We start from the raw sequence: 11,873 nt of genomic DNA, 5'->3' as shown, positions 1-11,873 counted from the left end.
AGATGTAGGGATACAGGGACACGGGGATAGAGGGATACAGGGACACGGGGATAGGGAGATATAGGGATACAGGGACGCGGGGATAGAGGGATACAGGGATAGGGAGATATAGGGATACAGGGACACGGGGATAGGGAGATAATGGGACAGGGATAGGACAGGGACACAGGGACAGGATAGATGGGGATAGGGGATACAGGGACAGGGGATAGTAGGGTATACGGGGGATAGGGGGGATAGGGGATACAGGACACATATAGGGATACGGGGATAGGGGGATATGGGGATACAGGGACACGGGGATAGGGGGCACAAAGGGATAGGAAAGCTGGGATGCAGGGACACGGGGATAGATGGATACAGGGGGACATGGGGATATACAGGGACACGGGGATAGGGAGATAGAGGGATATAGGGACATGGGGATATACAGGGACACGGGGATAGGGAGATAGAGGGATACAGGGACACGGGGATAGAGGGATACAGGGACACGGGTATAGAGAGATACAGGGATACAGGGATAGAGAGATATAGAGATGCAGGGACATGGGGATATACAGGGACACAAGGGTACAGAGTTAGAGGGACATGGGGATAGAGAGATATAGGGACACAGGGTTAGAGGGATGCGGGGATAGAGGGACACGGGGATGGAGAGACACGGGAGATAGAGGGACACAGGGATAGAGGGGCACGGGAATGATAGAGGGACACAGGAGTACAGGGCTAGAGGGATAGAGGGACACGGGGATGCAGTGACACAGGGCAAGATACAGGGATGGAGGGACACAAGGATGGAGGGTCACAGTGATACAGGAACAGAGGAATACAGGGGAACAGAGCGAGGGGTACAGGGATACAGAGAACAGGGACAGAGGGACACAGGGAAACAGGGACCTGGAGACAGAGGGACACGGGGACATAGGAAAACAGAGTCACAGAGGCAAACAGAGTCACTCACTGAATCACAGAGATTCAGAGACACAGAGTCACAAAATCACAATCAATTGGGTAGGAAAAGATCTCTGAAATCACCGAGTCCAAACCAATGACCAAACACCACCCATGTCAGCCAGACCATGGCACTCAGTATAATGTCCTGTCTTTCACAGAATCACAGAGCATCCTGAGCTGGAAGGGACCCACAAGGATCATCCAGTCCAACTCCTGGCCCTGCACAGGACGTCCCAACAAATCCACCCTGTGCATGGGGGTATCATCCAGACACTCCCTGAGCTCTGTCAGGCTTGGTGCTGTTCCCACTGTCCTGGGGAACCTGTTCAGTGCCAACCACCCTCTGGGGAAGAACCTTTTCCTGATATCCAACCTAAACTTCCCCAACACAACTTCATGGTGTTCCCTCAGATCTTGTCAACTGGTGCCCACAGAGAAGAGATCAGTGCCTGCCCCTCCTCTTCCCCTCATGAGGAAGATGCAGACTAGGATGAGGTCTCTCCTTCACCATAATTGTGGCCCTCCTTTGGATACTGATAGCTTAATGTCTTTTTCATAAACACCTCCAGGAATGGTGACTCCACCACCTCCCTGGGCAGCCCATTCCAATGTCTAATCACCCTTCCCGTGGAGAAATTCTTCCTAAGGTCCAACCCAAACCTCCCTTAGCACACCTTAAGACTCTGTCCTCTCATCCTATCCCTTGTTCCCTGGGAGCAGAGCCCGCCCCCCACCTGGCTCCCCACTCCTGTCAGGGAGTTGTGGAGAGCCAGAAGGTCCCCCCTGAGCCTCCTTTTCTCCAGGCTGAGCCCCCCCAGCTCCCTCAGCCGCTCCTCATGGGACTTGTGCTCCAGACCCTTCCCCTTCTCTGCACTCACTCCAGCCCCTCGATGTCCTTCCTGCATTGAGGGGCCCAGAGCTGACCCCAGGATTGGAGGTGCCACCTCGAATTCGAGTGCCCAGCACAGGGGCACTACGTGTTACTGTCTGTGCTGTTTTGTTTGATCAACCTGAGCCTGACCGGGCACAGGCGCTGCCCACAAGGACGCTGCCAGAGGTGTTTAGTCTGGGGACAGGTGCCAGAGGTGTTTTGGTGACACTCTGTTGCAGATCAGACCGCAGGAGGTGTTGCTTTTCCTTCCAAAAGCAGCGTGAAGGACGTCATTCCTGTCCTGGATAGGCCAAGGCAGGCCTTGGGCTGCGTTGTGTGACTGATAACAGTGGAAATTCAACAAGGCTGAAAGAGGTCTCAAACCATCTCTACCTTGAATAATCTCTTTTTAAGAATGTTACTAGATGTCACAGCAACAAACAAGTCCTTCAGATGTGAAGATTTTATTAATGTTCACACAAGGACCCTCAAAATGCAGAGTTTTTTTCCTCTTTTTTTTTCCTTTTCTCACATGAAGATTTGCAGTGCCCTTTTAAGACTTGCTTTCGTTTGCTACAGTTATTTTTCATGGAAGTGACAGGTCTGGGCTTAAAAGGAAAATCCAGCAACTGCTCTACGTGTCCTAACAGGATTCTTTAATTAGGAAGAATAAATAGTGTGGGGTTACAGGCTCCTGTTTATGAACTGCTGAGGGCTGAAGGAAAGTGGGAAAAGATTAAAAGACCTACTGGAAAGTAAGAGAATTATAAGGCTTTTTTCTTTTTTTTTTTTTTTTTTAAAATTAATTAATGATGGAAATACTTGAATTTTGAGAAAGAAATGGGTCTCTCTATCCTTTAAGATTTATTTATCCTTTTCCAAGGCTCTATTTCCCCATCCCTGGAACTGTTCAAGGTCAGGTTGGATGGGGCTTGGAGCAGGTGGAAGGGGTCTAGTGGAAGGTGTTCCTACCCATGGCAGGGGGTTTGGAACTGGATGATCTTTAAGGTCCCTTCCAGCCCAAACCATTTTAAGGCTATTCTATGATTCAGAAAGATTATGGCACATTGTCTCTATCCCTGTTGGCTTCGTGTCCTGCAGTTACTCTGCAGATCTGTTTTTAGATGCTTGTATCTGCTCCACAGAGGTGTTCAAGGGTTTAATGGTTTTTTTGGTGTGTGTTTTCAGGCACCAGAGGACACTTGTGGGCCCGATGGAATTGCTTTGGCACAGGTTCGCTGTTCTCGAGTAGTTTAAACAGAAAAAGCAAACAAATGTGTTGTCAGTGCAGGGCTGGCCCAAATTCTGTTCTCCTTTGCTATGCTGCAGCAGCGAGATTGAGAGCGTAAGAGCCACATGTGAGGGTGATGTCTGTGTGAAGAAGAAGATCTGGGCCAGGAAGCACTGTTAGGGTGAAGATGATCTCAATTATCATAAAAACACTGTACTTCCTACAATGAGGTTACAGGTCCCATGGGAAAAAGCCCCTCTTGTGCTCTCCATAACACGCTGGTAATAACATTCTTTGTCCCATTTCCAATACCTGTTAAACCACCTCCAAACTCAGAAGTCCTGGTTGTGATGTTGATCTTAAGAGTTCATGTCCATAGCTGGGATCTGCTTGACCAAAGGCAGATGTGGGTGGCACAGACACCTCTGAATGAACCAAAGGCACTTTCCCCTTCACATCCATGGAGAGGAAAAGGCATTTCTGGGGTGGGGTTCAACTCATCCTGAGGTAGACTTCTAAAACAGGTCAGGGGAACTGTGCTTTGGAGGTGGCATCAGCTCCTTAAATAAAGGGATTTTGACATTAATTAGTTCAACCCAGACTGATACCCTCACTGTCACCCTCTGAAGTGAGGTGAGGCAGCCTGGTCTAGTGGAAGGTGTCCCTGCCCATGGCAGGGGGTGGGAACAAGTTGATATTTAAGGTCCCTTCCAACCCAAACCATTCCATGATTCTATGATTCTGTGGTCAATGCTGAGATGTTATTAGTCTGAGTGCCTACTGTGCCTAAGGTTGTCTCATTTCTTATCTTTTTATTATGTCATTTATGTTATCATTTATTATGACAACAGGTGCTTTTAAAATGCACATTGTCAACCAGAAGTCACACTTTATTACCATTATTATTATTATTATTATTCTTTTTTAATAACTTTAGACATTTCATTCCTTAGTTTTCCCCTCACTGCTGTCTGAACATCCAGCAACCCTGAGCACTCTCATGCCATCACAAACCACACCTTCTGAAGTAGAGATGGGGCTCCAGCACAGGCCTTGTTGTTTGTCACTCTTTGTTCAGTAACTCTGTGAAACCTTGGAGGTTTCTATGGCTAAATTATTTGTAAAGGAAACAGCAACTTTGGAAACTTAGTTCTGTTACCTGTGAAAAGAAAGGGAGCTGCTGATGGCCTTCCTCTTCTTCTCTTCAGGATTTAAGGCAAGTGCCTGCAAATTGATTTAATTTCACAGTTGCTCTGCATTAGATTTGATCTCAAGGTATTATGGTGGAAAGTGGACGCCTTAAACATGCCACGTTCCCTGCTGTAATAAAGTGACATCCCAGCTGCACCAGAGATAAGGATGTTGGGAGCTTTACTTAATCTGGGCAATAAAATGTAGGAGCAGCTTGACAAAGAAGCTTTTTTTTTATTCCTCAAAGAAGGGAAAGTAGTTTGACAGGAGTGTTTGACACGGAAGTAAAACGTTCTCTGTTCTTCACTTATCAGCAATGATTCTTTAAAAAATTACTCATCATCTCACAGCCACCATCTTACTTGAGCTCTGAGTAACAAAATTAAGTCTCTTTTTCTTTTCCACTTCTCCAGGTCAAAAATAAATGAGGCATTTTGTAATCTACTTTTTCATGTAGGCAAGTAGAAGTTTTTCATGGGCCTTGTCAGGTGTCCCTGTTCTGGGGGTTTACCTGTTTGGGCTCAGGGACAACTTTGAGTTAGAGCAGTCAGTGGCCAGCAGCCCCAATAAATACAAGATAACAGCAAAGATGTACGTGTCAGTCTGAAATTTCTGCTCTGAATTCTGTGTTTAGAGAGGAAATGCAACCTGTGCTGTCAGAGGTGGGAATACCAGGTCTGTCCAACCTCCTGAAGCAGCACATAGAAAATCATATAAAAATTATACAAGGTTATAGGCATAGGGAAAGAGGAATTCAGTGAAACCAAAGTGTATGTGAGTGTATCAGCTAATGTTGTTCAGTTCCCGCTGAGGAAACTGGCTGTTCCAGGGTATGATTCGTGCTCAGAGAGGGAATCATCCATGTAAAATGGTTAATCTGGGATCGCTGCGGTTTACAAAGTGTTGTAACGAGAGAAATCACAAGAGGGGAGTGTTGTACAGCACTCCGGCGTCTCTGCAATTCCCACAGCAGTGACCCCGTGCCATAAACCAAGTTTGTTTTACCAGAGGAAGATGCAAAAGTCACTGTCTGCATCTCCTCTGACAGCAGTAACATTTCCCTCCGTGTGAGACAAGGGCTTGTCGTGTCAAGATCAATACAGCAGGAGAATTGCCATCTCCAGCTTTGTTGCTGCTTTGAAACCAAGTGTGAAATGACAGTGGGAGAAGTTTGACAGGTTAAAAAAAAAAGAAAACAAAACAGGGATCTGTAAAGGATGAGTCAATCATGACAATATTCATTGCATTTCTTAGGCTTACCTTTTTTTTTTTTTCCTGCAATAGGTGAAATGATGTGAGTCTTTGATCACTAACTGGGAGCTGACCTTTCTTTCTCGTGCCTCCTGTTGATGGCAGGAAGAAATGATGACACGGCAGGAGGAGGAAAAGGTGTGTCCATAACCTCGTTCAAGAATTCCCCTTCTAATTAGGTGCTCTTAAGCTTTTCAGGAAGAGTTTCCTCCTGTCTTTGCTACCCTGCCAAGACTTCTCCCTGTCTCCTGAGGACACAGTACCCCTCACTAGTATTGGAAGAAACAATGGAAAGAGCAGAGGGAATCTCTTTCTGTTGAACCCAGTTTTGATGAGAGCTTAGAAACCCGCTGAAAATGCACTTAAGAGCAGAGATGCTTGTTTAGAGATGATTTCATGGGAGAGGATTGATTCCACTGTGCCTGGCACCTGGCCCGTGGAGCTAATGGGAATGATTAATTTAAAATGCTGCACTGCACTGTGAATAGCTGGAGACAGCTCTTCTCTTCCCAACCCTTTACTGGAAAGGGGAAGAGCAGGAAGAGTTCAAGGGGCAGCTGCATGAAATGTGATGTCCTGGAATGCTCAGGGTATGGCTGTGAAGCTGAGGAGATCTCAGCTGGTGTGTCCAGACCCAGCTACACTGGAAGCAGTCCCCGGCACAGCAAGGACAGTGCTGTGAGAATTAGGGATGCTTGGCTTTCTCATCCAGCTGGTTGCTCGTCCCATCATTGTTCCCTGCTCTCAGTGTTGCACAAGGAGGGATTTTCACTTGAGCAAGTCAGTATGCTGATCTTCTTGCATGAACTGCTCACCCACGTGCTCTGACCCATCCCACTTTATTGTGTGAAAGGGGCACGCTGGCAGGAAATTCAGGCCTACTTTCTTGCAATAACACCCGTCAACAGTTTCAGGCTGAGTTTGGCCACTTCAGCTGGCTTTGGTTTGTAGCTGTCAAGCGAAAGGAGAACGTAGTTACAGCATGTTGAAAAATCATGTGACGCTGCAAGCAAGCTTGCTGAAAGCTGGACAATAGGCACAGACCAAAACTGTAGTATTTTGAAAAACAAAACCAAACCCCAGTAATAATCTGCTCCAAATTGTTTAAAATATCATGTTAGGTCGTTAAAGTATGATAATCTTTTTAGAAGGTCCTCTGCCAGTTGACGTTTTGCTGAGAGATTCCCTATGCTGTGAAATGTTTGCTGGAGTACCAGCCTTTAAAAACTGTGGAGGATGTAGAAGGTGAGTGAGGATGGAAACTTATTAAAAAAAGGGGAGGGTTGAAAGTAGGAGCTGGGAAATTATAGACACATCAGCTTACCTTCAGTTTCCTGAGAAATCCAGGAACAAATAATCAAACAGATTGTAAGCATGTGAGAGAAAACAAGATTAGAGACAGCCAGCATGGATTTGTGAAAAGCAAAACATGTCAAATTAACCTCACTTCCTTGTGGCAGAGTAGCAGGCTTTGGGACAGAGGAGAAGCCATTCAAGCTGTGACATTAGTTAGACTTTTGATGGGAAAGACCTAAGCATAGGCAAGACAAGGAAATATTATATAAATGGAGTTAAAAAAGGCTGAGTGCAAAGTGTTTCAGAGCTTCACCAGGAATGTCTAAGAGACGCTGTGTGAGCTCTGGTGTATTACTCCATATTTTCAATGGGCTAGAAAGGATATATTTTATATTTTGAGTCAGAGCCATGCGAGGATGTTCTGCAAAGACAGGGCCAGAGCTGCAAAGGATCTTGAGAAATGCAGAGATGCAGTTTGATAAAGACAAGCACAAGATACCAGGCTTAGGAAGGGACAAACAGCCACACAAACACAGGCTGGAGAACTGGAGAACAGCTGGAGTTCTTTGGAAAAGAGCACGAAGAGGAGCCCTCTCTCTCTCTCCTGTGAACCATCAGGAAGCAGCAGCTGGAGCCCAGCTTTGGGCTTTGTTCCAGCAATGGGGGCTAAGCAGTGTCCAGAGTAGCTGGAGCAATGAGAAGAGGGCTCAGAAACAGGGTTTGGGGTGGAAAAGTGAGTGTGTGTAGGTTCTTTAACATCTTAAAGAGTCAGCTAACACAGGACACCATCATCTGCTCTTCATGTGCGTGGTGGGCAGGACGAGAAGGACTGACCAAGAGAATTCTGAAATATGTTCACTGGGTAGACAGGGAAGTTCTGGGGAGGATGGAAAGCTCAAGCAGCTGATCCTGCCTGTTACACAGGAACAGGTTAGAGAAGGTTCTCAAGGTTTTTTCATACTCTGCTTTTATTAAAATTCCAGCAATACAATGATCTCTGATGGTCAGTAGTGGATTTTACAACACAGACTCACGTGTCTAACAGGAAGCTCAGGCCATATCACTCGTTATATTGATGTCACTGGCAGGGCACTGAGAACAGAATTAGCAAAGCATTTTGTGATCTGATAATCTAATTATAGAAAAAGTTACATTACCTGAGCATTGAACAACGTTTCAGTGTCAAGTCACATATGAAACCATTGCTTTCTTCTCTTATGTGACACTACAGGGACACATTTCTCCTTCAACAGGACTCCCTCAGGGAACAGAGAGGGAGAAGAGCTGGCCAGGGAGGTAAAACTCCTGCTTGCTCTACACCACGCTGTGGCAATGCTGATTCTATCACTCACTCTCTCTTCCTCGTGGTGTAGATATTTAAGATGATTGGAAACAGAAACTCCAAAGTGCTTCAGGGAATGAGGCAACTTAAAACACCGTCCTTCCTAAAATTTATTACTGTGCATGCATAAACCCATTTTTATTCTTTTAAGACTAGTACATCCAGTACTGGTATTTTATTTGGAGCTATTCACGTCCTTAAACTTAAATATGGGTCTGAGTATATTGTTGGCTGTGATCTCATAGTTTTGCCTTGATTTTTTTTCTCCCATTCACACTGAATCAATTCCTGATGCCACTGAACAATAACTCAGCTCTGATTTCCCCGGGGCAAGAATTCAGCTCATGCTGCCTGTTCTGCACCAAGGCTTGAGTTGGCTCATGCAGGGCCAGGGATAGGCAGGGGAATTTTGCTTTCAGTGAGGAAATACAAGTTTCCACATTCCCTTCTGAGGCAGAGAAGTGCTGCCTGCAGTGCTCAGAATAGTTCAAGGGAATTTTTTTAATGCTTTCAAAAATATCCTCCAAATGAGCCTTGGCAGCACCTCCTGCACCACCTGCTACTGATACTCTGGAAATCATGAGCGGCTGGAGGAGGATGGCTGGAGTAAAAGTTCCCTGGGAATCTCACCTTTGCACTTGTTCTGATGCTCAGCAGAACCAAAATTCAGATTCAGCTGATTGTTCCATCTTATTTTGCTGTATGTTTTCACCGAGAGGAAAATCACAGGACACCTTTTGCTCAGAATGCTTTTACTCTCACCCTTTCTTCCAAAAGTCTGGCTGGGGAGGTGTTTAACCACAAAGCTCCAGGACAGAGGGTTTTTGTTGGGGTTTGTTGATCCTTCATTCCTGGATGATCTCAGGACACCAGCTCTGTTTTATGCACGCACAACACTTCTCCCAAAAAACAGTGGAGGTCTGAAACATGAGCCTGGTGAGGCTGAAGGGCAGCTGGGAAGCTGTGAAGCTGAACTTTGTGTGTCACGCTGGCTCAGCAGGCAGGAGGTGGGGCTGAGGGCATGGCTGGATGGACAGCAGCTGTTGGATAGAGGTCACACTCAGTGTCTAAGCTGGGTACAAGTTCATCAGACCCTTCACCAAGAACAAGGTTTCCAGATATCCCATGCAAACCTCAAAATCCAGGTGACCAATAATTCTGCATGGGGAAAGAACGTGTGTTTGAAGAAGTGATTAGAAGACAGCCTTATTCAAGAGGTAGAGATGTCAAACCTCTTCTGTAATTCCAGCTGGGAATATAGGTTTGTGTCCAGTCTGTGCATCATTTTCACATTTTCAGGCAGTGGCTGTTCTGCCCTGCAGATGTGCATAACGATGACAGTCCCTCTTGCTCCTTGGCAGAGCAGGAAGCCACCATGGGATGGAACAAGGGATAATTTATCCTGAAACATGACCCATTTACTGGGAAGCCTGTTGTCAAAGCCTCATTAGATCCACTGGGAGAGTTTTGCAGGCAGCAGCGTGGTGTCAGAGGGAGGGGACAGCTTGAGCCCATGTGGTTCAACACTTGCCACTGGGTTGACTGGAGGAGCCTTCAGGAGGGTCCGGTCTGACATCCTGGGAGTGCCAGCAAGAGCCCTTTCTCCCTCTGGCCCATCGACTCAACAAGGACAAGGATTATGGATGGATGTTTAGAGCATCCCTTTCCATTTGAGGCTGGGAGACAGGCCTTCCTGCAAACAAGCCCTCGTCGGGGTCTATCCTGTGGGATGTGCCAAAAGCAGAGTTTGCAGGAACTCTCCTTGTGTGCCTTCGTGTTCTATGTCCGGTGTAAGTACTGAAAATCAGAGATGATACAAGGTGAATTTTACCTGTGCCTATGTGATCGTGGGACTACAGAATGGTTTGGGTTGGAAGAGACCTCAAAGATCATCCAGTTCCAACCCCCTGCCATGGGCAGGGACACCTTCCACTAGCCCAGGTTGCTCCAGGCCCTGTCCAACCTGGACTTGAACACTTCCAGGAATGGGGCAGCAACAGCCTCTCTGAGCAACCTGTGCCAGGGCCTCACCACCCTCACAGCCAAGAATTTCTCCCTAATATCTAATCTAAACCTACTGTCTGTCAGTTTGAAGCCCTGCTGACACTGCAAGATAAGTCAGTCTGGCTTAGGCCATGTATTGACTATTACTCAGCACAGAGACACGTGTGATTTCCAAGTGAGATCAGGAATTGCAATTTCCTGATGCACAGGGGGGTGCCCAAATGTCTGCAGCAGAACTGGCCGGCTTCTTCAGTGCTATGAATGAGTATTGGATGCAGGAGGCACCAGCCCCAGCCACACAGAAGCTCCCAAACCCTGTGTCTGCAGGCTCCCAGCCCAGCTGAACTCCAGGATCCTTGATTATTGCCTAATTTGAGCCCAGGGACTCAGCCATGACGAGTGGGTGATTGCATGAATCATGCCTCGCTTTCTCTTCCCCAACACAGCAATTCACCCACATTTGTTCATTACTCAGACTTGTTTGCCAAATAATTTATGCACATAATTTCGGGTGGGTAATTCATTCACATGCAGCCCGGGCGAGTATTTAGCAATTGAAATGAGAAAGTCAAGATGTTTTGTTTGGGCTCACAAGTTTTTTGTCTCATGATTAACTCTCGAAACCGTGTTGTAGGGGGTGAGTGCTCGTGTCAGTGAATTCAAAATGCAATTTCTGCATTTATTCTCTAATACACACATACATTCATGATGTCTTCACTTGCTAGTAAACATATTGCTTGCAGAGTCTGTGAAGAGAAAACACAAAAGGAGCCTAAATTAAGCTCATTTTTTAAAACAATATAACATATGAGAAACTAACCTGTTGTGTGATCTTTTAATTCTGTGCAAAAGAAAAAAAAAAAAAAAAAAAAAAAAAAGGCTGCACTGAAATCTGGCCAAAAAGCAAAGTGATAAAATGGGTACTGGATGCTTTCCAGCATCCTCTGAAACATTCAGGGTAGAAAATGTCAAACTGCTTGAATTTGAATCTTTCAAAGGGAAAAAGAAAAGCATCAGAAATGTAACCAAAAAATCTCCTGGACACGGTGAGACTTACCAGAGGAATGGAAAGCGGTAAATGTGGCACCAGATTTTAACACTGTTGTGTCATGATGTAAATCCGTGACTCACAAATCCTTCTAGAGAACCTCAGTTCTGGTTCCTTTATGGATACAGAGGGGGTATATTTATAAATATACACGTGTAGGAGGATGGCAAAAGGCTATAGATAAAGTGGAATTGTGAATGACAACAGTTTATGTGGGTTCAAAAGACCAGGGAGAAGCATCCACTCGGTGCAAATATCCAACTATCTGCAAACATCTTTGGCTCAGGAAATTCCCGAGAGGCAAATTGTTGGAGGCAGAGAGAGTATCAGAGGAAACATCACTTTATGCTCATCCTGTTCCTGTACTTTTCCTAGATATTCCCTTTGGCCAGTGATGGAGACAAGATGAAAATGAAGTGTGGGTTGGATCAGTCTGGATCAGTCTGGTTGCAAGAGGTACCCTGGAAACCACAGACTGGCAGGTCTTTCTGGAGCAAAGTGTGTCATCCAGAACTACGCTGGGATCCCTGGAAATACTTTAGACTGGGGAAGATCAGTCACTGCAGAAAGCTTTTTATTAGGTTTATTGCAATAATTTTTTTAAGAAATGACTTTATCGCATGGGAGGATGGAAGCTTTGTCAGGAATCCATAATTGCCAAACAAAAGGAAAGAAAATATAG

The sequence above is a fragment of the Myiozetetes cayanensis genome, unplaced genomic scaffold, assembly GCF_022539395.1.
Source record: "Myiozetetes cayanensis isolate MyiCay16 unplaced genomic scaffold, myiCay2020 scf6-25, whole genome shotgun sequence".
Classification (NCBI taxonomy): Eukaryota; Metazoa; Chordata; class Aves; order Passeriformes; family Tyrannidae; genus Myiozetetes; species Myiozetetes cayanensis.
The sequence above is the reverse complement of the archived record's forward strand: the minus strand, read 5'-3'. Positions refer to the sequence as shown.